The 25002-nt window shown below is 43.1% G+C and overlaps 1 long non-coding RNA gene across 8 annotated transcripts in view; it reads left to right on the forward strand.

Moving 5' to 3' along the window:
* LOC125438825 overlaps positions 1–21990 on the forward strand; it is a 326259-nt gene extending 304269 nt beyond the window's left edge. For 7 of the 8 annotated variants that reach the window (XR_007245419.1, XR_007245421.1, XR_007245423.1 and 4 more), the window contains 3 exons: positions 14768–14861; positions 16688–16878; positions 20792–21990. This is a non-coding gene — a long non-coding RNA (uncharacterized LOC125438825). Of the gene's footprint in view, positions 1–14767; positions 14862–16687; positions 16879–20759 lie in introns of all 8 variants that reach the window. The other variant, XR_007245418.1, reaches the window with a different exon arrangement.
* The last annotated feature ends 3012 nt before the right edge of the window (positions 21991–25002 follow it).

Consider the following 25002-nt stretch of genomic DNA (forward strand, 5'->3'; position numbering starts at 1 on the left):
CACAACCCTGGTTTTTCTTGGAAGTCTCCCATCCAAATACTTGCCAAAGTTAACCCTTCTTAGTTTCTAAGATCGGATGACCTGGTCTATCCAGGTCAGGGCTGGGAACATCATACAGATTTATTTTTTATTTTATTCTTTGGATTTATTAGCTGCCCTCCCCCATAGGGCTCAGGGCAGCGTACAACATAATATAAAAACTATAATATAACAGTGTTTAAAATCTATAATAATAGAGTATGTTTAAAATAAAACCTGAAAACCTCAGATGGCGATTAAAACCCTCCTATCCCCCTACCCTTAGCCCACTAGAGGCTGGGACAGTAGTTGATAGTGTGAGCTGCAGAATGTTCACAGACAGTTCATCAGAACTTTTATCACATGCAAGGACATAGTAGCCCTGTTTGAATCTATATCGAGCCATGTTGGTTCACCAAAAAAATTCCAAAAACAAAAAGTAGACTAAAAGTGGAATTTTTATTTAATAGGACTACCAAAAAAGATCACAGAGTACAGAAATTGATGTTCAGTAGAAAACATTAAAATGGGGAACAGAAAGAGAGAAACATTGTTTCAAAGGATGGCATCCAGTGGTGTAGCGCCCATGGGGCGGAGGGGCGTAATGCCCCAGGTAGAGCTGTGGCTGGACCGTGGAGGGGGTGTTCTGGGGGGGAGGTGGTGCCGCAACAGGGGCGCAGGGCGAGTGTGCGCCCCAGGCACAGTTTCCACTCACTCCGCCTCTGACAGTAGGAAAGCTTATCAGGTGTTCAGTGTGTATCTCCATTTAAGTATACTTTGTCTTTTGTGGTACATTTTTCAACTGATAATTTAAAATTGCTCTCTGTGGGGTTGTTCGCAGAGTCAATCTGCCTATCAGTCTTACTATCTGAATACAGAAGCATTTGATTAGTGTGTTTAAAGCAATAAAGATGTCTACGGCAGTGCCGCTGTGATTGATAGTAATTATAAGTCTTTATGTGGCTCTTCCAGTTTGGTCACTTCCTTTGCAGATTGCAATTTTATCGTTTAAAATAATGTTCTCCAGTCCACAGACTAGGTCATAAATTGTGGACTATCTTCCTTTAATGATTTTGCATCCTGTGGTAGAATCCCAATAACCTTCATTATCTTTGCTCCAAGAAGTTAGTGGCTTCCATAGTGAGCGAGTAATGGATTTACAGGGGCCAACAGATACCGGCTGGGATCACATCAGAGGTTATCTTGATAGTGCTTCTGGCTCTTTACAATAAGCAGAAACTTTGGCAGGCACTTGCAGATTACTAATGATTTTCATTTGGGATCCTTTCACAGCACTACTGTAACAGAGGAATTTCTGCAGTTGGATCCGTCAAAACACTGCAATGTAAGCCCAAAGATGGGGGGAAACGTATAGGTCTGGTCTTGACTTAATACGAGGATAAGAAAGAGACAATACTGAGAATATTCTGTTATAATCACAGCAACGTTGTTATATTGCAGTGAATTAGCAGAGCAAATAATAGGGCAGAGATGTGAGTAAGTTGTTTTGTAGAACTTTGCCAGATAACAAAATAAAGTTACACAAAATATAGCAACAGCAAACTCTATCTATGCAAGTGCTCAGCCTGTGCAGTCTGTATGCGCCTGTGTGTCCGTCTCTCCTCTTTTGCTGGAAGAAGAAAGGAGAGATCTTTCCAGAAGCTTGCGTGACTTCTGCAGTTAACTCTTGTTTGACTGAATGAAGCTGGCACTTGTAAAATCCTAACGAACATACATAATTTAGGTAGCTGCTCTGTGCACAGGGACGTCTTGGAGAAAGAAATTATTTCAGTCCAGTCAAATAAATGCTCTTGGGAGCAACATAAAGAAGTCCAGTGGCATCCTAAAGACTTATTTTATTCCAGCATGAGCTTTTGTGAGTCAGAGCTCACTTCTTCAGATGCTAAGAAGAGGAAATCATATTCCACAGTTTTATAGGGGTAATTACCAAAGGGATGGGATAAAGCAGTGACGGCGAACCTTTTCGAGACCGAGTGCCCAAATTGCAACCCGAGACCCACTTCTTTATCACATAGTGCCAACCCGGCAATTTAACCTGAATACTGAGGTTTTAGTTTAGAAAAAACGTTTGGCTCCGAGGCGTGTGTTACTCGGGAGTAAGCTTGGTGGTCATCGGTGGCTTTGCTTTGACGCAACCATGCAACTCTTCCGATGGGTGAATCACGACCCTAGGAGGGTTTGCTCAGAAGCAAGCCCCGCTGCCAGCAACCAAGCTTACTCCCAGGTAAAGGGTCGCGCTTTAGTTGTTTGCATGAAAATCAGTGGGGCTTAACAGGGTTACGTACACTGCTTTTCCAAAAATAGGTCTTAGGTGTAATGCTAATAATCGAGCCCTCAGCCAAGGCCAACCTAGATGTGGGGGGGGGGGGGCAGCTCTATTTGTGCGTGCCCAAAGAGAGGGCTCTGAGTGCCACCTCTGGCACCCGTGCCATAGGTTCGCCACCACTGGGATAAAGGGAAGAGTCGGGCATAGAGACCTTGGTGTGAATCTTGTCCCAAACCTTTCAGGTGTGAGTCTGTGTGGAACAGATGGGGTTGTCAAACTTAAAGGAAGAAGAGAGATGTCAGAGATTCCAGCCTCTCTCTCATGAGGTTTAGATAAACAGAAATATTATTAAGTAGGATGGCAGTCACTAATTGAGGAAGAAGTAGTCTGAAGCATCTGAAAATTAACTGATGTGAGCAAAGCATTATCATGTGTAACAATGTGTTCAGAAGAGCCAGAGTTGTGAAAAGTGAGTCTTATTGAGGTTTTAGAAACTGTAGTGTGTAAGGAAATCCAAGTCTCTGTTCAAGCCAGGATGTGAGATAGCATTTCTTTTCTTAATGAGTTCTAATTACCATTTTCATGTTGTATATTCCATTTGAAGCTTTTTTTGTTCCCACACTGGTTTGTTAATGGTGTAGTTTCTTCTATCAGATTTGTGTTCATTGATCCTCTTATGTATGAATCAACATATTTGTCTAGTGTAGATATCAGAAAGGCGTTGTTAGCACATGATGGCATATATTAAGTTGGATGGTAGGCAAGGGAATGAGCCCAAGATGGTGTATTATTTTGTAAAATAAACACAAGGGTAACATTCCTGGTGGCTTATAGTTCATCTTTATGGATGATGTTGGTATAGACACATTTCAATATCCATGGAAGCTGTCAGGGGATTTCTGGGAAGCTGTCGGTATTCTGTGGTTTCCTCAGGAAGTCAGTTGTATCCTGTAAGTGACTTTGGAAGCTGGTTGCATAAGGTCTGAGGATAGAGTCTCTATAGCTAGACACCTCCTTAGTGATAGCTGTAAAATATGATCCCTAGCCACTTTTTGATTGGACAGTGTGGTATTTAAGCCAAGCTTTCCTTCTGCATGTGTACACTGTTATTTCTTGTTCAGAGGCAAAGTACAGCAGTAGCAGGGGAACTAACTTCTTATATAGACTTCCAGATCTAAACGCTGGGGCTTTAGGAGGTAAATATATTTGTAAGAGTCATGAGGAATGTGATGGGTCTGCTAAGTTTCTGCTTGAAACACAGATAATAGATTCTTATGTGGCACCTGGGGGGGGCATTATTCACTCACCCTCTGTGGCATAGCTGGGAGCTTTGAAATGGGGTAACTCCTTGCTTTCTGGCCAAATAGGGATTCTGCAGCAGCAAAGCTGTTCGACACCTATGCTGCTGCACCCTCCACTTCCTGATTGCTGAAGTTCCTGCTGGTTTCTGGGCAGGGATAGCCAGGAAGATCAGGAAGACCTGCAGAGAACAGAACATACAGCAGTTCTTCCGTTTTCCCGTGAAGGGGAAAAGTGCTTTAAGAGGTTTGGAAAACCATGGGCCTTTGACAATCAGAGGTGGGGTTTACACAAAGAAACTGAAAGAGTGTGTGTGCAAGGGAATCAGCTGCAGAGGGAATGGAACCTGACCGCTAGGGAGACTGTTCATGTATAATGGTCCGGGGATGAGCTTCCTTTGTTTCATTTTGTGAACTGTTGGCTGCAGACCACAGTGTGGCAAAAGGGGTGGTGCCCCATCAATCATTTGTCATGCCCCTCCGATCAGCACTAGGGGTTGGTGTGAAATCTGACGCAAGTTTTTCAAGTGTAAATTCTCTATGTAAAGGGGAAAATGAAAAAGTTGAGGCAAAAAGGAATGAATCCTGTCATAAATCTTTCCAAGTGTGAATTCTCTATGCCGTTGGCTAAAACAGAATGAATAGTTAGCAAGGCTGAAGAGTCCTGATTTTAAAAGCCTGCAAGCAGTGAAGTAAAATTATGTTGGAGTAGAGAGAGAGAGAGAGAGATATTAAGTAAAAAAAGGGGTAAAAATCACCTTGTACCAAATTCTGAACAAAGGAAAGAAAAAGACAATATTCCACAATAGCCCTGAAGAACTCTTATTGCTGGGAAAATTATTTTTGACAGGACAGGAGACAAATAATAAGGCATTTGGGCCTAGAGATAGGTGAGCACAAATCTTTTACTAATTAATGTGACCCTACAGAAATCTTATTCATGGGGAGGGTTGTGGTTTTTAAATAGTGGGAGTCTCATTTGGCATCATGTTTAATAACTGAATTGTGTAAGAAAATGGTTCCTAACTATAACCCAACTATAGCTAAGTTTCAAGCATAGAACTGCAGCAGAGACCAAGAGATTTTAGAGAACTGAATTAATTTGTTCTCCAGATTTAGGTACAGAAAATCACAACCTTAGCTTGTTTACCCCAAAACAGAATAAGAACTGTGACCAGATAATAGGCATTCTTGGTTTGAAAACTCTTGTTTTGAGTGACAGAATTTTTTTCTTTCCTATGTAGAAAATATATGGAGAAAAGAAGGCTGTACTTGCAGTTTCAGGTATCAATAACTGTAAGAAAGGCTCCCACACCTCTTTTATACTGCAAACTATGTAAAACAGTTGTTTGAGAGAATATTGTATAACACTAATGGAGAACAGGACTGCGGTGTATGCTTATTCCATCATGATCTTACAGCATTGTTTTTATTTTTTGTGATTCCATTTCCTGAATTGCTTGACATATCACATGTGATACTTTTTTTGCACTTTTGAATTTTTTGTAACCCTAGTCCTGTTGCATTGCATTAGAGATCGCTCGTGCTATTTGATTACATTGCTTTATACCATGTAATCTACCTTGAGTTTCTGTTTATCACAAAAATAGTGATAGATGCCCCCATATACTCACTTACCCTCCCCAATATAAAATTTCTGGCTACGAGCCTGGTTGGTTGCCGTATAATGAAGCATAAGAAAAGGCCATTGCTCATTGGCAGAACACCTGCTTTTCATGTAGAAGATCCAGGTTCGGTCTTCAGCATCTCCAGGTAAAATGGTCAAGTAGCAGTTGAGGTGACCTCTGCCTGGGACTCTGGAGGGCCACTGCCACAGTCAGAGTAAATAATTCTGACCTTGATAGACCAATGATAAGGCTCAGTCTAAAACAGCTTCTGGGTCAAGAGTCTGGGCCATTTTGCTGAACAAGGAAAGGCTAAAGTGGTTACACTTTATAGTTGAGGCAGAAGATGTTTGATGATGCATGGTATTATATTAATAGAATTTGCCATCACCCATAGTAGGTTCAGGATACATAAAAGGCCCCATTCCTCACATGCAGAATAATGCACTTTCAATCCATTTTCAATGCACTTTTCAGCTGGGTTTTACTGTGCGGAATATCAAAATCTACATTCCAACAATTGTGAAAGTGGATTGAAAGTGCATTATTCTGCATGTACGGAAGGGGCCAAAGAAAGTACTTTTTTGTACAATTTTCTACCATTCTTGATGGTTTAGACAACTGTAAAGACATCAAAAAGTCTCACTTAAGAGTGGCTTGTAGCTATGAAAACCAAATGAATCTTCTAGGCTCAGAGGTAGGATACTTCTCAATATTAGTTAATAAGGGGGAAACAACACTGTGGGCTTCCCAGAAGTATCTGTTTAGCTACTGTTGAAAACAGGATGCTAGTTTAGATGAAGAAACCTTGGCCTGAATTCCTTCCATCTCAGGCCTTTTCTTTGATTCTTGGTAGAAAGAGCCATCAAGTCACAGTTGACTTACGTTGACCCTGTAAAGTTTTCAAGGCAAGAGACAAACAGAGGTGGTTTGCCATTGCCTTCTTTTGCATCATGACCCTTGAATCTCTTAGTGGTCTCCCATTCAAGTACTATCAAGGGCTGGCCCTGCTTAGTTTTCAAGATCTGATGGGACTATACTATCCTGGTGTTTGGTTCTTTATAAACAGGCTTGCAAATAGTATGCTGGAAAGGACTACAAACTAAACACCCCTCCCCTTGGATGACATCACCACACTGCCTTCCGTGTCTTTTGTTTGCTGCTCACCATCTATCGAAAGTTGTCGTGGATCCCAGCATAAGATGAAATGTTATTTTATATACACAGCCATGAAAATTAATATGTACAGGCCCTCAGTCTCAGGAACTTCCAAAACATTCAGATAACCAAACATTTAGATAAGCATTTGTGATATTTACATAGGATTAGGTTGCTATTATTAGTCATTTATGAAGCACTTTTTTAGTATGCCAAGTAATTTACAGCCCTTATCTACTCCTTCCTCACAGCAGCCTTATGAAGATCATTATTATTCCTGTTTTTACAGATGGGGTTTGAGAGATAGTGCCTTGCCCAAAGCCACCCAGGGAGACTGTTGCCGAACTAAGATTTAAAATTGAGTTTCCCAGGTTCATTTTCGAGGCTCAGTCCACTGGATTATGCTGACAGGCCTAGGGGCATGAAATGAATTCTGATTATTAGTTCTGAAAACCTGACTCTGAGGTTTGTGGTTCAGGAAGCTGCAGCATATTCCAAGACACTTGCTTGGATTCTTCTGCTCCCACAGTTCTTCTATTTTTAATGGCTTAAATATTGATCAGGCAAGCCGGGAGTGTTTGTCTGCCCCATTAGTGCTCTCTTCTGTTTGTCCTGTTACAGAGGACTAGACACTTGTCCTGTATCCACATACGTAATAGAGAAATAGGTGGTGTGAAAATAAAGGAATAAATACTTTTTCCTTCAGCCTCCTCCCCTGTTTTTCATTCCCTGTGGTGCCTAGGGCAATAACATGTATAACGTCTATCCAGTTCAGACTTCGATATCAGGGCATTCTTGGGTGATGTCTCTTAATACAAAGCTTCACACCCCACCCCCCCGGCAGTCAGCATGCACCTAGAACATATTCACTTGCCCCTAGCTGGCATATTAGACAATTACCAAAGCTGCCTCCTTGCATGAGCAAGGTAATTTTGGAAAATACTGCTCATGCGAGTAGACGATTCATATGAGATGCTAAAGGCTTTCATTTGTGTTATGAGTCTATTCCTGTGAAACAGCATAGATGCTGTCTGTGAAATGTTTATTGGTTGCACTCTACTGTCTCACCACCAAAGAAAATTAGCTTGCTGCAAACCTCAAGCAGTGGTTTGCTTTGTAGAAGCATCTGAGGGTGGTTTTTTTTTTTTTGGGGGGGGGGGAGGTGTATAGTCTGGTGCTCCAAACCAGAAAAGAGTTTGCTTTGTGGTAGGATCTATGCACTCTAAATCTGTGCACTGTGCATTCTCTAAAAACTTGTCTGAACTTATCTAGAACTGCCAACATGCTTGTTCAGTCCTGTCTGAAGATCTGGCTTTCCCATCTCACCCACAGAGCTAAATTTCTCATCTGTGCCAGCTCTTATATTTTCTTCAGTTGACAGTACCTGACCCCAAGAGACTTCCGGTATCTGCAAAAACAGTATGGTTTACATCAACTATAACCAACTCTAGCGCTTCAGATGTTCATGGACATCATGGCATTTTCATGGACATCATGGCATGGGGATGATGGGAATTGTAGTCCATGCACATCTGAAGTGCCAGAGTTGGACACCCCTGGCTTACACGGTTGCTGCTCCCAGATGGGGACTGGAAATCTCCCACTTTTACAACTGGTCTCCAAATGACAGAGATGAGTTCCCCTGGAGAAACTGGCTGCCTTGGAGGGTGGACTTTGTGGCACTGTTCCAAGATGAAGCCCCTCCCCTTCCCAAACTCTGCCCTCTCCAAGCTCCACCTCCAAAGTCTTGAGGTATTTCCCAAGCCCAAGCTGGCAACCCTAATGGGTGAGGCTTCATCTTTTGTTGCTTCTCTGGCAAAGGTGCTGCAGTAATGAGAGCAGCAGAAGTTGTCCATCCCATAAAACCACTGCAAGGACAGGAGCTTAAACTAAAAAACAACATTTTCAGTTGTTGCTTAATTATCACAGTATCCTACCTAGGTTACTTCTTTCCCAACGTGCTCTCAGTTAAATTTATCCCAAATGCTGCATTATCATCGTTACCTTGATGCCTACAAAGTTCTTCATCTGAAGTCACAGCTGCTAAGATTTTGAAACAGGGTTGAAGAACTTTTGTGGGAAATTATTTTTGTGCTCTCAAAAATTCTGTTTTCTATTTTGGGAAGAAACCTGCACCACCATTCAATTCTTCTTGCTTTATTCTGTTTCAATTTATTTTGTTACTTTTGACAAATGGGCCCATTTGTTGTACAGTGAGGAGGTTTTTTGTTTTGGTTTTATGGTTAAAGACCTAAATGTTTCCCTTTAAAAGTGCAGGTTGACCCTCTGAAGCAGTGGTGGCGAACCTTTGGCACTCCAGATGTTATGGACTACAATTCCCATCAGCCCCTTCCAGCATGGCCAATTGGCCATGCTGGAAGGGGCTGATGGGAATTGTAGTCCATAACATCTGGAGTGCCAAAGGTTCGCCACCACGGCAAAGTATTCTTGCAGTATGCCACTAATTAAGAAAAGATTATCATTTTAAGTTAGACTACAATTAGAGCTTTTCCTAAAAATGATAAGTAATCTTATTCAGATTATTCAACCCAATGCAATAGAAAATGTGTTTTTATTACCTGTCACATAGGTACAAATGACATATCCAAAATGAATTATGTAGCCAGAGTCTACATATTGATCTCGGAGTTCATTTTTCGCCCAGATAAGGCTTTCAAGGTTATATACAGCTGCACCCATTCAGATGTTGCAAAACGACAGATTTGTGTGTGTGCTCCTGCTAAAATTTGAAATCATTTGTACAAATTGCAATATAGGCAACCAATCTACAGAGCTGAGTTGCTGCAAGAGATTCCCAATTTCTGTTTGTCGGATTGATTTAGATCCTGCTTTTTAACTTTCAGAATTGGCCCACAATATTTAAAAAAAACCATGGTATCTCCCCCCCCCCTCCAATTAATTCATCAGTCCTTTGCTATTCCACCTTGCATTTTGTTTGGAGTTTTTAGAATGCAGTTTGCACTTGGCTGAACGCTGCTTCCCTCATCTGAACAACTTTAGTTTTCTGGGCCAATTAGATGCATATGCATTAAGCAGGCAAACTAGAAGCTTCATTAAGGGGTGATGTGAGAGCTCACCTTTGGTACTCCATTCCATTTCCATTTCCATTTTAACCTTTAATGGCATACAAATTAGCCCTTTGGTACTCATGAAGAGTCTCTTTATTTGACCCCATATTTACGGAATCTTGGACTGTGCCTCCCTATCCCCCAATCCGTAGGTGCAGCTTAGGCACCCAGCTCACATGAACAGCCTAGTAAGCGGCCATTTCTTAGATGTTATTGTAGACAATCACTGATTTGGGTGAACATTGTCCAGTCTCCAGGACTTTACTGTGTATGGACCAGAGAATAAGCATTTCTAACCACCTAGTAGTATAGACTGAGACTATTGGTCCAGGACACAAAGAATTCATGGATTAGAGCCAAAGAATCACAAGCAGTTTGCAGAAGAGGTAATTCCTGCCTCCTGATACCGCCTCCTAACCCCCTCACAGTGAAATTCTGTTCCAGGGGAAGGGGTGTTAAGGGAGACTCATAAGAAAGGCTGGGAGCCAGCAGTGGAAAAGGGGAATTGGCAAAAATTACATGTCTCATTTCTCTGAGAGCCAGCGTGGTGTAGTGGTTAAGAGCAGGTGGATTCTAATCTGGAGAACTGGGTTTGATTCCCCACTCCTCCACCTGAGTGGCAGGGGCTTATCTGGTGAACCAGATGTGTGTCCGAACTCCTACATTCCTGCTGGGTGACCTTGGGCTAGTCACAGTTCTTCGGAACTCTCTCAGCCCCACCTACCTCACAAGGTGTCTATTGTGGGGAGAAGAAGAAGAAGAGGTTGGATTTATACCCCCCTTTCTCTCCTGCAGGAGACTCAAAGGGGCTTACAATCTCCTTGCCCTTCCCCCCTCACAACAAACACCCTGTGAGGTAGGTGGGGCTGAGAGAGCTCAGAGAAGCTGTGACTAGCCCAAGGTCACCCAGCTGGCATGTGTGGGAATGTACAGGCTAATCTGAATTCCCCAGATAAGCCTCCACAGCTCAGGCGGCAGAGCTGGGAATCAAACCCGGTTCCTACAGATTAGATACACGAGCTCTTAACTTCCTACGCCAGGGGAAAGGAGCTTGTAGGCCACCTTGAGTCTCCTTAAAAGAGAGATCGGTGGGGTATAAAACCAAAGTCGTCGTCTTCTTCTTCCACCAGCATAAATGGCTATTGGCATATATGGCCAAGGTGGAAGGGCTCCTTTGAATGCGATCCTGTGTGCATAATTTCTGTCCAGCTCCTGAATTTCTAACGGGTCTTTGCATATTTTCTCAGTTGCTGCCCAGTTACACTAGAGCTTCTGTCTTGCCTGACATGTACAATAATTATTGTTACAATCTAGGTAATTGTCATGAAAACAATCTTATGTGGAATTAAACAGAAGTTTCCTATTTAAAGACTCTTGGAGTTGTTTATTCATGGAGAGCAATTTGAGAGCAAACAGTTTTGCAGACATGAAAGAGCCATTGTCATGCAGACAATAAGTGTGTACAACTGGGGAGAAGTTTGATCATCTTACTTAACATACTTGTGTTTTTTATTTTCTTTGTCTTGCAAGTAGAAGCTGTGCATCTTTTGTTGAAAACCCTCCTGGTGACTCACTTTTAAATAACTTGAGTTATTTTTAGCCCTATGCATTACAGCAGTGTCATTTAATTTGTGTTCTTGTACCCTATTTAGAACTGAAAACCTTGCTTAACTGGGCATTGTCAGGTTTTGATTTTAAAAAATTAGCCGATTTTAAGTTAGTTAACAAATGTGTTCTAGTTAAAGAAGATACTTGTTAATTAATTCTGTGTTGAATTTAACATTTGGAGTGTTTGCAGAATTTCCGATCCATCACCACATCATAGATTTGTTTTTAAAAGTACAACAGTTGCTGCTGTTCTTGTGTATGACAGAGCATGAAAATGGGCTGTCAGAGAAAGGATAATACAGTTATATCAGGATTGAGTTTGCCTGCTTTTTTTAGGGCACAAATGTACTCCAAATTCAAACAAACTGATTATTCAGTTTATTTATTTGTTTGCATGCTGCTTTCTAGTGTGGCTTTCTCTGAGAAAAATGAAGGAACTGAGTATAATTCAGTAGAGTCAGACAGCATAAGACAACCAATGAAAAATGCAATTGGACTAGCTTTAAGGAATCAAAGAACAAGGAAAACAACTGTCTAAGGCAAGGTATACAAATAGATTACCAGTTATACAATGCAGTAAAATCAGTTTCTTTATGTACTTGCAGTCAAGTTGCAGTTGACTTACAGCAACTCTGTACGGTTTTCAAAGCTAGAGACATTCAAAGGTGGTTTGCCATTGCCTGCCTCTCGTAATTACACTAGTATTTCAAAATGTTCTTGAAAAATAATTCTAAGTCCAGACCTCAAATGTCAGGTTCAAAAATAAGAAAACCTTTGAGAATGAGTCTGGACTTTGAATTGTTTTGGAACTTCTGATTTCCACTGAATACAACAGTTTCCCATCCAAATAGTAATTAGGCCCAACCCTGCTTAGCTTCATAAGAACATAAGAAAGAGCTTGCTGTATCAGACTAGAGCAGAGGTGGGATTCAACCAGTTCTCACCACTTCTCTAGAAGTGGTTACTAATTTTTTCTGAGTGCCTAGAAGGGGTTACTAAAGCAACCTTCCTGCCCAATAGGAACTGGAGGTGCATGTGTGCGGCGGCACCACTGTTTGAAACCCACCACCATCGAAACCTGTTATTAAAATTTTTGGATCCCACCACTGGACCAGAGTCCATCTAGTCCAGCACTCTGCTACTCGCAGTGGCCCACCAGATACCTTTGGGAGCTCACATGCAGGATGTATCTGGTGGGCCACTGTGAGTAGCAGAGTGCTGGACTAGATGGACTCTGGTCTGATCCAGCAAGCTGTTCCCCCCAGTTGTTCCATGCTGCTACAGTTCTAATCTCTTATTAAAAATGTCCTCCTGAAAATTCCTGCTCTGGACATTCTGTGGAAAGAAAGAAGTGTATGGCCCTTAATGACCTCCTCAGGCAGGCCCGTTCCATAAGGTGGGAGCCTCATGTGAACAGCGATTGCCAGTCTTCCCTATTTGCAGGGTGGTAGTTTCAGAAGGCTTTGCTTAGATGGTGAAGCTGTCTCAGCAGGTGGGAGGAGCCATTCTTGCAGGCATGTGAGTCCAATGCCATTAAGGGTTTTTTAGATGACACCTAGAACCTTGAATTGAACTTGGCAACTAATCAACAACCAGTGAAATGTATTGTCGAAGGCTTTCACGGCCGGAATCACTGGGGTGCTGTGTGGTTTCCAGGCTGTATGGCCGTGTTCTAGCAGCATTCTCTCCTGACATTTCGCCTGCATCTGTGGCTGGCATCTTCAGATGCAGGTGAAACATCAGGAGAGAATGCTGCTAGAACACGGCCATACAGCCCAGAAACCACACAGCACCCCAACCAGTGAAATGTCTGCAGAATGGGTGTGACTTGCATGTCCCACACAGCACCCAATGGTAACGTCTGCAGTGTTGTGCATCAACAAGAGTTTCTGAGTTGTCTTTAAGAGCAGTAAATGTAGCTGTCATGGCTTCTTCAACCATACTGTGGAAGTTGTAGTCTTTTGGTAAAGGTGTTGGGAGACTTCTAAACCATATTGTGGGACTAGGATTCCCGAGAGTTCTTTTGAGAGTCACAGCAGGGAAGTGGGTTTGTGTTTGTACAATAAATTCTTCCTCAGTCTTTTATGTGAAATAATCTTGCTCAGCTATTGTATATTGGAACTGATTAAGGTCAAAGTAAGGTGAGGATGAAGGCAGAATCAATATCATGGCTTTTTTAGTGTCACTCAATAGAACCGTTGGGCAACCTCAGATTTGTGAGGACTGTGGCTTGAAGGCCATATGGATGAAAAATGTGATCTAAAAACGTATAGTGCTGGGCTATTCAGAGCAACCTAGTAGAGCCACTAAATATTTACTCAATGTCCCCCCCCCTCTCTCTCTCTCTCTCTGTGTGTGTGTGTGTGTGTGTGTGTGTGTGTGTGTGTGTCTGAGAAGAAATTCTAGTGTGTGGCTGCAAGTAGCTGTAGGTGTTCCATGGAAAGAGGAGTATTTGTCACAGCACAGCAAGACCAAGTCATATTAGGCCTCTTCCTTCCTTCCTGTACAGGGTAGCCCCATCCCTATAGCCTCATTCTCACAGTCTACTGTATAGGCATCTGATCCTCAATGATGCCTGTCTACGAGCTTCCTGGTGCCTGCTTGATTCTTCCCCAAAGTAAACAGCCAGCCGTAGCATTTGTCCACCACAATGGGGCAGGAGGTGGTTGACAGGATGGTTCCCATTATTCTTTCTGAAATTGCCAAAGTGTCCCCAGGTTCAATGTCATTGGGGAGCTTCTAGATATATCACTTCAGATTGCAGCTGGGGACTCATATGATGGAATCCCTGCACAGTAACGATTAGTCAGAAGGCGACACTAGAAATCTGAAATCTATTTTTTCAATGTGGAAGGATTTTTTAAAAGCTCCCACTGCACTCTGAATTGATACAGCTGAGAAACAGCCTTGCTATCTCTTCTGATGCTTGTGGGATTACACCTACGACCCCCGAGCCAGATGTAAAACTGTAGGAACAGGATTCCTACCGTATCTTACCCTTATGATTGGATTGAAAAGGAGATGGAGCCAACTCATCATTGGCACTTCCATTCTATCTGTTTTCAGTGTTGTGTTATATGTAAGAACTGCATGGGGCAATTCAGTGACAGAATCCATGGGCACTTTTTCTTCAGAGAGTGTTGAAATGTTTATAATTCCCTTATCTGTAGAGTTTTTGTGGTAATTGTTGATGATCGTATGACGTGAGCTTGTTTTGCAACAATATGCAGTTTTTTAATTAGTCAGTCTTGGCAGCAACGAAACAAATTGGGTATTTTGCTGATGGGCCTTTTCACTTTTTAAATCTTGTTTTTTCTGAATTTAGCTTTTGTTTGTTACAATTCAGTCCATTCCCCACTTGTAACACTTGGACAGCTGCCATGCGCTATTTGTTTACAGTAATGAGAATGGAAAAGCTCACTTCCTGACTGCACTCCCAAAGTCTAAGGTGAAGTGTCTGGCAGGTGTGAAAAAAACCCGAGCTCTTGCATTTGAACTGGAGTAATGTGTTTTCCTATAAGGCCCCTAGCCCTATGCTGGTCAAGGAAAATTGGGCTCATGCCCAAAGAAAAATGTTAACACTTTGTTAGGTTATGGCCTACTTAAATGGTAAGCCCATGCATCTACCACCATTGCATGGTCCTATTAATTTTATTTAATTTTCTGTTGCATGTTTTCCTATAGGCACAATCAGACTCCATCAAGCACCCAGAAGGTTGTAGAGGATCAGACTGAGCTTCCGACCTGTTTGCCAACAAGAATCCTTCTTCTGTTTTAGGTACGTACAGTGATTTTGGTAGCTTGTTTGTATGTATGTATGCTTTTGTTTAAAGAAATGGCTGATAACTTTGAATTGGTTGGGGATCCTTCCCCATCAGAGCCTAAGGACGTTACCATGTAGCGACTCTCCTAACAGGAGTGAGCGCAATTTTTTTAAATCAATTCGTTTTAGGTTTTCAAAAGGAAGGGAGGGAAACAGGAATTGTATTTCCATCAAAAGTTAAACAGGGTCGTTGAACAACCCCCATATCTTTGCTCGTACATTAAAAAAATATTTGCTAGTACTTTATTTAGACTGCACCATTTCAGCCTGCAGATGAGGGAGAAAAAATTATATCAGCTTTATACAATTTCTCCCCTTGTGTAAGCAATAGTAAATTAGGGAAAGATCATGAATATAAGTAATTTTTTTATTATGCAGAGGAATGGCCAATTGTGTAAGCCCAACCCATGCACTCTAAACATACATTTGCTTCATCATTTGTGGGAAATTGTGGGAACACACCAATTAGATCATCCTAGAATATGTTTGGATCTTCTCTTGCTACCACTACGGGAATCAATACTGAGTATTGTGTACTTAGAACAGTAGAGACCGAAGGTGCAGGACATTCCAGTATGGACAATGATCTGGTGAACCTAGCAGGCTCTAAGCCCATGGTGGCAAACCTATGGCACTCCAGATGTTTATGGACTACAATTCCCACCAGCCCTTGCCAGCATGGCCAATTTGCCATACTGGCAGGGGCTGATGGGAATTGTAGTCCATGAACATCTGGAGTGCCATAGGTTTGCCACCACTGCTCTAAGCCATCAACTTCACCTTCACTGGGCTGCAGTAGACAAGCTACACTGCTGAAGGTGGTGCAAATCATACAAATAGGTAAATAATTGTTCTGTAAGTAAATAACTGATGTACAATTAACCTACATGCGTTCACCACAGTATATATTGGCCTATACTCACATCCTTCAGGTTGTCTTCAGATGCGGTAGTGCTTGTGAAGAAATATTGTGATCTACTTGTAAAATAGGACTAAGTCACCTTGTTCCAAGGGACGAGATAAGCTTGCAGGGACAGCGCAGCCTGTGTGAAGGCTGCGCTGCTGCCTGCCGCCCTCCCGGGACCGTCCATGCAAACGGTCCCGAGGGGGTGCGGAAAGGGCCAGTGCTTTAAATACTCTGCTCTCATTTTCCTAGCCACCAGGGCAAAAAGAGCCATCTTATACGAAACATAGGAATCAATGCCAGATAGTAAAAAAGTCAGTTTCTCATCATCAGACAAAAAAGCTGTCCTGGGTATTATTGGCGGAAGAAGCCACAGTGATGCTTTCATGGTATAACTTTGCTGTGCCTGAGCACCCCAACTCTAATAAAAGAGGCGAGTGGAATTTGGGTTGGTACTGGTGTTAATACAAATAGATGACTTGTTCTGTTGCTTGGATCCTTCTAACGGGTGTCTGCAAGTTGCTCCCTTAGTGTAGGGCTTAGAGCACGAAGGTTCTGTTTTGGCCTTGTTGTTTCTGCCACTGAACTCTGGGCAAACTAACACTGATGGGACTTTGCTGAGACAAGTGTCTTACTTTGTTTGTGTATTGATGAGGAAGCAAGGAGAGGAAAATATGCGACCAAAATGCCTACAACCAAAGAGGTGGCTTTCAGTAACCCTGAAGCCACTACATAGCCCTTGGCTCATTGCACCAAAGGTAAGGGATGTTTGTTTTGCTTTATTGGCCAACAGCCAACAGGGGTCATTGCTAGAGCTGTGTGTAATTCTTGGGTTTCTATTTATGTAAGAGTTGATAAATGTTTGTTTTGGTTTCAGGCCATAGGCTTCGCACCCCTGAGTTTCACTTTGAGGTTTCATGTTGAGTAAAAAATAAAGAGTTCTGTCTGGTTTGGGGTTAAAACCTCAAGTAACCACAACCATCCCTCTAGAGTCTGCAGGGAAAGGAGAAGGTTCACTGGAGAGGGCTACATCAGCTGAGCTTTGTGAGCATTTCAAAGGAACATTGGGTGAGTATCAACTAAAACCTTTTCCCCATAAGATCCTCTATGGCAGCCATAGCAATACTGGGCACGCTTTGGATGTGTATTTCTAATGCTAGTGTCTCAAAGTTCATAGTGCCCGTAATTTCATTAAGAAAGTTCTTTTTCTAGCATACAGCCTAAAAGTTGATCTACATTTCAGTAGTGCTGCTTACTGCCTACTCTGCTGAATCCTCCCCTAGCCACAGCCCCATCTGTCCTTGGTCTTTTGTACCAAGAGGCTTTTAAGAAACCTTACCATAGTTGCAATATCCATAAGCATTCAATTACACCGTAGCAGTAAACCCAGTAAATAAAGGCCAAACAAGGTAAAAATGCATGTCAATTTTGTAGAGAACTCCTTTTAGGAGTGCCATGAGCTCCTGTTCTTGTCGGAAACACCGCAGCCCAGAGGGCACTTTCGCACATGCAGAATAATGCACCTTCAATGCACTTTGCAACTGGATTTTACTGTGCGGAATAGCAAAATCCACTTTCAAACAATTGTGAAAGTGGATTGAAAGTGCATTATCCTGCATTTGTGAGAGTGCCCAGTGAGAGAAGAGGCTTCTGCCTGGCCCTACACTGTTTTTTCAACCTGAAATGGCACTGAGGGACACTGGCAAACCACACCCCCGGCATCATTTTGAATAAAAAAAAATGGTGGAGGAAGGAAGAAGGAAGGAAGAAACCCCTTCTCCTCCTCCTCCTCCTCCTCCTCCTCCCATGCTGCAGTATTCCTGACCCAAATTGGGCCCATTTGAAATTCTTATAAGGTGTTTCCGGACTCCACAAAATGGAAGTGCGTCCCCAGGGCACATCCATGAATGGTGTTTCCTCTAGATTAGTCCTAAAATGGCCTCATTTCAGTCAGCTGAAGCCAGAGCCCTCTTATCAAGGAGCAAAGAAGGTTTCAAAAGCTTTTATCTAGCGCTTATATGTGGTTCTTTCTATCATTTATTCCATTTATATATCACTTGAGAAGCAAATGGCGAAAACCATTATTTTTTCACATTTCTGTGCATGCTGTATTATCCCAAGTACATCATATAAAGCTGGCTTTGACTTCCACAATAGATACATAGATTTATAGATATTATTTCAACATTAATTTAATATGCAAATGTCAGCCTTCTGTTGAATTTCGGTTGATTGATCTCTGGCCATTAAACTACTAAATAGATTGTATTTAAATGTACATATATCAGTAATGTATAGCTACATTTTTGTGTGGACCCACCAAGTCAATTAAAAAGAGCTTCTGATTTTTAGAAGGACTGGTAAGTGTAGGGCTGATTCTGTACAGGCAACCCGGGTTCATGTAACCCATTTCAGTTTCCTGTGCCACTGTTTGCATGGCGGGTGCAGGAGCCAGCCGGGATTGCTGGGATCCTGGCAGCAGGAAGGGGCACGGTTCACACAGGAAATTCTGTGTTTCCATACGAACTGCACAGCCAAGAATCCCTCCCAGCCACTTACCAGCTCAACATGGCAGCCACCTATTAGAGCATCCTCTCTAAAGGCAGCCGTCTGGGGAATCCACCATAATAGTGGATGGGAAGGGGTGATAATTGAATGCTTCCTGTAGTTCGCACATGCAAGCAGGAAGCGTTTGAAACCCGGGTTAAAGAAAAAAGTATTTAATTAAGCATATTTAACCCGGGTTCAGGCAGATAGAACGGGTCAGAAGCGTTTGGGGGGTGAGTTCTGTGGGAACTCCCCCCCCATCCCCAAAAAATGCTTTTTAAAAGGGCCTGAGCCTGTTCTGTTTGGCCTATGCAGAATCACCCTATGCTGCCACAAACCAAGACCTCAATTCAAGTCTGGTCCCAACTATAAAAGCCTTGAGTAAGCAAGCCACTTCACCGTCAGTTGCAACGTGAGGTTAATGATATTGGCCTACTTTACAGGGTTGTTGTAACAATTGCTAAAACAATTTACTTGAAACCATTAAAACATCTTAATGTATTAGCCGTATTCAAATGTTGTAATTCCTACTACGCCAAAGTTAAACCAGATGCTGAAAAAATAAGCAAAACTTGCAACCCCACAAATTCAAATGGTCTACTGATTAATCACAGCTTGGACTGATTGATGTGCTGACTGCAGCATGCAGTTAGTTAACATGCATGTATTTTATTATGCATGGGAGTTTGAGGCACGCTAAAAGCATAACACAGAAAAACACCTTTTGGTGTCTTAAACTTCCTTGTTTTGCCTGTGTTAAATCAGTATTCTGTCTAGGATGTTGTGTGCCAACTAGTTCTTTGTTTAGATAATACTGCATGTGTGAAGTGGTCCTCTGTGCCTCATAGGGCTAGATACATGCTGCCTTGGCTGCTTTCCCTTCCCACTCTCTGTTTGTACTTGCATGGGATTCTCCCTCCCCTCTTGCTCCCTCTTCTTCTTATCCTAAACGACATACATATGTGCATGGCAACTTCCATTTCAGTGCTGTCACGCAACACTCTTCTCTCGCCATCTGGATGCAGCAGAAACTGGCTCGGAAGGCTTTTGTGTCTTCCCAGCACAGCGTGCAGTTCCATTCCAGCAAAGAATGGGAGGCAGCTCTGTGGGAATGCTGTCCCTGGAACTGCGAGCAAAAGGCACGGAAGACACTGTGCGAACCTGTTCTGTTGCTTTGCCCCAGTCCTGGAGGTTACAGAATGGTTAACAGTTTGCCTGACGCCAGAGTTATGCCAGCATCCTATCTGCTTCCTCATTCCCGTACTCTTGTAGGCAAGGTGGCACACAGAATGTGAACGTTTAACCCCTCGGAGACTGGAGAGCAAGCCACAAAGACAGTTATCGGTTTCCTAGCTGGCCGTAGAAGGAAGATACAGTGTTACTAAGAGGGAGGCGCTGATACAGCATGTCTGCAGGGACAAACCCAGTAAAATGTGCTTTTCTCATTCTCTTTCAAGCCTTGAAAAATTCACAGCTCCGCCCCCCTGATATTCCTTTGTTAATGACCACATATATATTTGCTGTTTACAGTAACATTTAAGCCAAAAGCCATTTTATGCACAACAAAGCGCAAAAAAAAAAAAAGTCCTGCCCTGATTATTTGTGCAGCGCGCAGTGTCTCTGGTAAACCCAGCAGGTGAGCGTCTTAATCGGGAAAACGATTAATGCTCCTTCTGGGTCCGCGATTGCACCAGCACATGCCTTGCCTCTGTATAATGAATCCAGCATGTGACAGTAACAGGGGAAAAGAACAGCCCAGGTGAATGTCTTATTTGTCTGAAATAAATTATTCAGAATGCAGTTTCGAATAGAGATTGCAGGCAGAGATAATGGCATCGGGTGTGGGTTTTTTTCTTCCCCGTCCCCCCACGCCAGCATCTTCAAGCCTCTGCTTTTCAGGAATTCACTCCGGTGGAGTCAGCTTTGAATAATGCAGCTAAGGAGTAATATTGCTGCCATCCAGCTAGTGTCTGAGGAACAGCATCCTCGGCACTGCTTTGCGTCTCAGAAACATAACACAAACACACAGGCGCAGATATGATCTTGTGTTCGGAAGCGTGTGTGCGTACACATAACGCTCTTTTAAAGGACAGTTTCTTCATAGATACCAGAGAGGACAGCGTGTTGGTTTGAGAGCATTGTTTGTTGATGTTGCTACAGTTCCCACGAAACAGTTGACCATATCAGCATCTGGCTGTTTGGCACATCATGTGGTTTCTCGTGCGATGCTGGGCTTGTTGCAGTTCGGGAAAAGAGAGGCTCGTGCGGCTCTGCGCTCCTGGACAGTAACACTCAGCAGCGCAGGAACGTCAATCCGAAAGGATAGCGAATAAAGTTGTCATAAGTGGCATGGTTATGATGCTTCTATTTTAACTCTCATTTTGGGGTGGGGTGGGGTGGAGGGCACTGCTGCCTCTTTTTGTACTTCCTGCAGGATTCGAGCCACGCTGTGTGCAAGAGAGCGATTTCGTCTTCTCTCAGAGCGATGACGCTGCACCACTTTCGGCATATCCTGTTTCCCCTATTTACCTGGGTGTCTGCTGTTGCTGCTACTGGGGTTGCTGCTGCCTGCCTGCCTGCCTGCCTGCCTGTGCTTCAACCTGGTTTCTGCTATGGGGAGAGTCGCTCATCTGCACACAGACGAAAAGACACGATGAAATCTGGATGCTGTACTTTGTTGCTGCGGCGGCTGGAAACGGGAAGAATGTCTGATACGAGGTTTACTTCCCAGTCCCCAAAGGGTGAAAATGTGCATTAAAGGGTTGAGGAGCGAACATTTAGAGAACTGCAATGCCAGGTAATCCAGTGAGGGCATCGACAGCAATTCACTCTGCTATGGCAAGGGGATCAACAGGACAAATCCAACCTCTGCTGCTCAAAGGGATTATTATAGGGAAAAGCCACGGTGATGCAACATTTCACCTCCGTGCTGCTGTGCTGGAGATGGATAAATAAAGTGTCTGATGCGTGCGCCTGTCAGAGCATAGCCATGGGAGAAAAAGAGTGGAAGGGAGCAAGCCAGCAAATGAAAAGGAAGGCGGCATGCCGTTTGATCGTCTGATTCTGTGTGTTCTCATTCCAGAAATGATGATGGCGTAATTTACAGAACCGAGTCTGGATGGCGGGGACTCTCAATTGTATCGCTCTCCAGTGTGGTTACGGAGGCAACTAAAGGTGTAGATGGCTGGAAAGACACAAACACCTTGTGGGGGAAAAGAGAAGTGTATTCTGTGTGTGTGTGTACATATGTGCGTCGAGATAAAAAGCTTTCTTACTCAGGAATACATAGGAAACCTTTCAGGCTGCTGGATCAGGTTTGGTTGTGATGTGTATTTCAGCTATCTCCTATCTATCTATTTATATATATATATTTATATATATATTCCCCTTGGAATAGCAATTGCCCTGTTGAAACCGATGTATTTGCAGGCAAGACTCTGGAAACCGTCTCTTCTTTAACACAGTGAAGCACTGAATCCTCTTGTATGATCTATGGAGGAGCTGTAGGTTCCCCCTCCCCCTGTTCTTTGTCTTTAAAATCTTTATAAACACAGCTGTACTCGGTCTAGTGAAAAATTCTATACTGTAAATAGAAGTGTGATCAGTCTAATCAAAATAAATTATCCCAGATGACTTTTGTAGCCCAGCTGGCAACTCCTTGTTTTCAGATGGTTCGGTATCCAACCGAGATGAAATCAGCAACGTATTTGCATTTTTAATGCATTTCCAAGTCAGCCTGCAACTTTTCTTTTTTCCAAAAGGAGAAACAGAGTCCCGCTGTGAAAAGGCACAGGACTCACATTTGGCAAGGACTCGCTCTGGAATATTCAGAAGTGGTGGTTTTTATTCTTGTGTTGTATGAGGGTGGAAGAACCGAGTCTTTACTATTATTTTTCCTGAACAGCTGGTCTCATTATAAGAGAGACAGACCGACTTAATAATGTGCACACTTCTGGATCACTCAGGGTGGTCATGTCTACATAACGGGCCAAGTAGAGTTAAAAGAAGGAAAGGCTGGAACTTGAGGTTGCTTTGGGTGAATTTTAGCAGCTGCCCATTTGTGTGTGTGCATGTATCCATAGGCCGTGTTTAAAATCCATAGACCATCAAGTCATTGTCCATATATCTGAGGGAATTTCCGAGTGGTGAGTTGTCCTGCAAGATGATTGTCTTTTCCCTCACACGATTTATTGCCAAACAGAGTACAGTCTATGAGATTAGGATTTAGTCAGCTGTTCGAGACAAGGGGAGATGTTATTACTTCTGAAATGTTGTTTATCTGTTTGTTTTACAGAGGGGGGTGGCAGTAAAAGGTGGAGCGGGGTTGTGGGTGGGGGGAGAATTGGGGAAAATACAGTTCTCTCTGCAGGAAAATCACACTTCTTCCTCTCATATTGTGGCTCATACTTCAGTTGCAGACATTTTAAAACGCGAGGGAGGGAGGGGGAGGGGGAGGGGGAGGGAAGAGTCTTGTAAATAGTACAAAGCTGCAGAGCCCAGCAAAATGTCAGCAGCTTGTAATTAGCAGCTTGTGGTTACGTCAGCCGCCGTATCTTTCCAAGAATAACCGTGTGATGTATGCCACAACGTGAGGAAGATAGTCATAACCCAGTTATGAAGTCCAGTTCAAACAAGGGCAGATGGATTAATAAACGTGCTGCATTCATCAATCAAATGTGGACACCTTGCATGGTGTATCAGGTTTGCTGAGTTTTGCATACTTGAAGTTTGAGTGATCGAACGGGAGGCAGGGAAGAAGGGAATGATCAAAATGCATGACCCCCCCTTTTTTTAAAAAAATAAGGAGTGGTTGCCCCTGCAAATCCCACCCCCTCCGTTTACACCCTCTGTGTGGCACATGCAGCTGACTGACATGAACATGCCACAAATGGGGGGTGGGAGAAAAGCAGCTGTGATGTTTTTTCCTAGAGAGAGGAAAGCAACGCCTAGAGACAAGAGCTCTTGTACTGCCTGGCAGTGTGATGGGGCTCACAGCGAGCCTTTTCTGTCTCAGTGAAGAAAGGAGGAATCGGGCTCTTTCACATTTCTGTGCAGTGTTTTAAATGTGAAGAAAATCCTGCCAAAGCTTCCTTGGGGATATTTCAAGAGCTGAGCTTTATGGGGGCGGTTTCTGTGATTCTCCAGTGCTGTTCTGTGCTCCCCAGATTGCTCAGAGCCTCTTCTGGGTTTCCAGATTCCCAGCAGAAGTCAGTTTCAGTTCATCAGTTTTTTTTTTGTTTAGCCTTCCTTTAATAATATGCCGAAAATAGAAATCATTGTGCAAACAAGGATATTTGGGGGTCTGGGGGAAAACAAACACACATTTGTACAGCAATGAGGGTAGCGCTTTACACTAAACCGATAGCTCTGTGTGTGTGTGTGTTGCATGCAATGCAGTTTAAACAGCTTTGTAGTGACTTGAAGGGGGGATACAAAAGCTGACGTTCTCTGTGCCTGTGTTTTCTGGGCAATGCACACATAAGCTGTCTGGAACCCGAAAGGCGTTATTCTGCGCACCCAACAGGGTGGAAGGATTTCATTTGGTCTGTTTCGGAGCCCCAACAGCTGGTCATTAATGCTGGACCCATCTCCAGAGTGAGGCGTGAAGGGCTGTGAATGGCTGCCTAATTAATAGTGCCCCTCAAAAGCTCCTCCGTCCAGCAGCCATCCTTGCAGCGGTTATAATGCAGCCCGATTTGATTGCGCTACAACAGGGCAGTGTGTCATTGTGTCGGCGAGCCATTGAGGTTATTACGGGGAAGGCCTGACAGACGGGACAGTGGGGTTACTAGACCGTGGCATTTTTAGAAATACAGGCCTGACCTACTTAAGAGCGCTTCTGGCTGGCTGGCAGCTGCATGGTGCATGCGCCGCTCCGATAGGCTGCCACTGTTGCTAGGGGGAATTAGCATGAATTTTTCCACATGCAGTCGCTGCGATTGAATGATAAAAGCTGACTGGAATTAAAGAGGTTCAGCTCAGCATTATGGAGATTTATCTCCCTTATTTCTCTCTTCATGAAACATGGAGAAAAAGAGCAAAGTACTATTTATTCTTTGACCCAGTTTTTTCCCCCTATCTGAGTGAAGGCAAGAATTGCCTACTATTTTAGTTCCTGAAATAATGGTGCGTGGGGGGAAGGACTGTTTTCGCTCACAGTTCGAGTGTGTAGCTCAGCATTTCCCTCCGCACCGTTTTTTGAGGCCAGCATTCTTCCTGTGTTTCTCTTTACAGGAGAATGAAAGTCTCTCTCCTCCACGTACGCAAGTGCCTTATTTAAAGTGAAACAAGAGGTAGGATGCTGAGTTTGAAGGAAGCCATGTATATCGGCTTTCATTATGTGGCACAAGCCTTGATTATTTTTAGCAGGGCTCATTTTATTGAAAGCATTCAGTTCTCTCCTCCCTGATGCATGAAAGCCCAGAGATGGATTGCTCCAAGACTGCATGGGGAGCTTATGGGAGAAACTGCATATTATAGGAGTACTTGCATTTAAAATATTTCCTTAATAATCCTGGTGCCTTTGATCAGTTTTTCTTGTCACCAGATTTTTAAAAATATATATTTCAGGGCACACTTTGTAAGAGATTTCTGGGGATTGGTAGGATGAAAGGGAACAAATTATCTCTTCTTTTAATGGGGTCT

The sequence above is a fragment of the Sphaerodactylus townsendi genome, linkage group LG09, assembly GCF_021028975.2.
Source record: "Sphaerodactylus townsendi isolate TG3544 linkage group LG09, MPM_Stown_v2.3, whole genome shotgun sequence".
Taxonomy (NCBI): domain Eukaryota; kingdom Metazoa; phylum Chordata; class Lepidosauria; order Squamata; family Sphaerodactylidae; genus Sphaerodactylus; species Sphaerodactylus townsendi.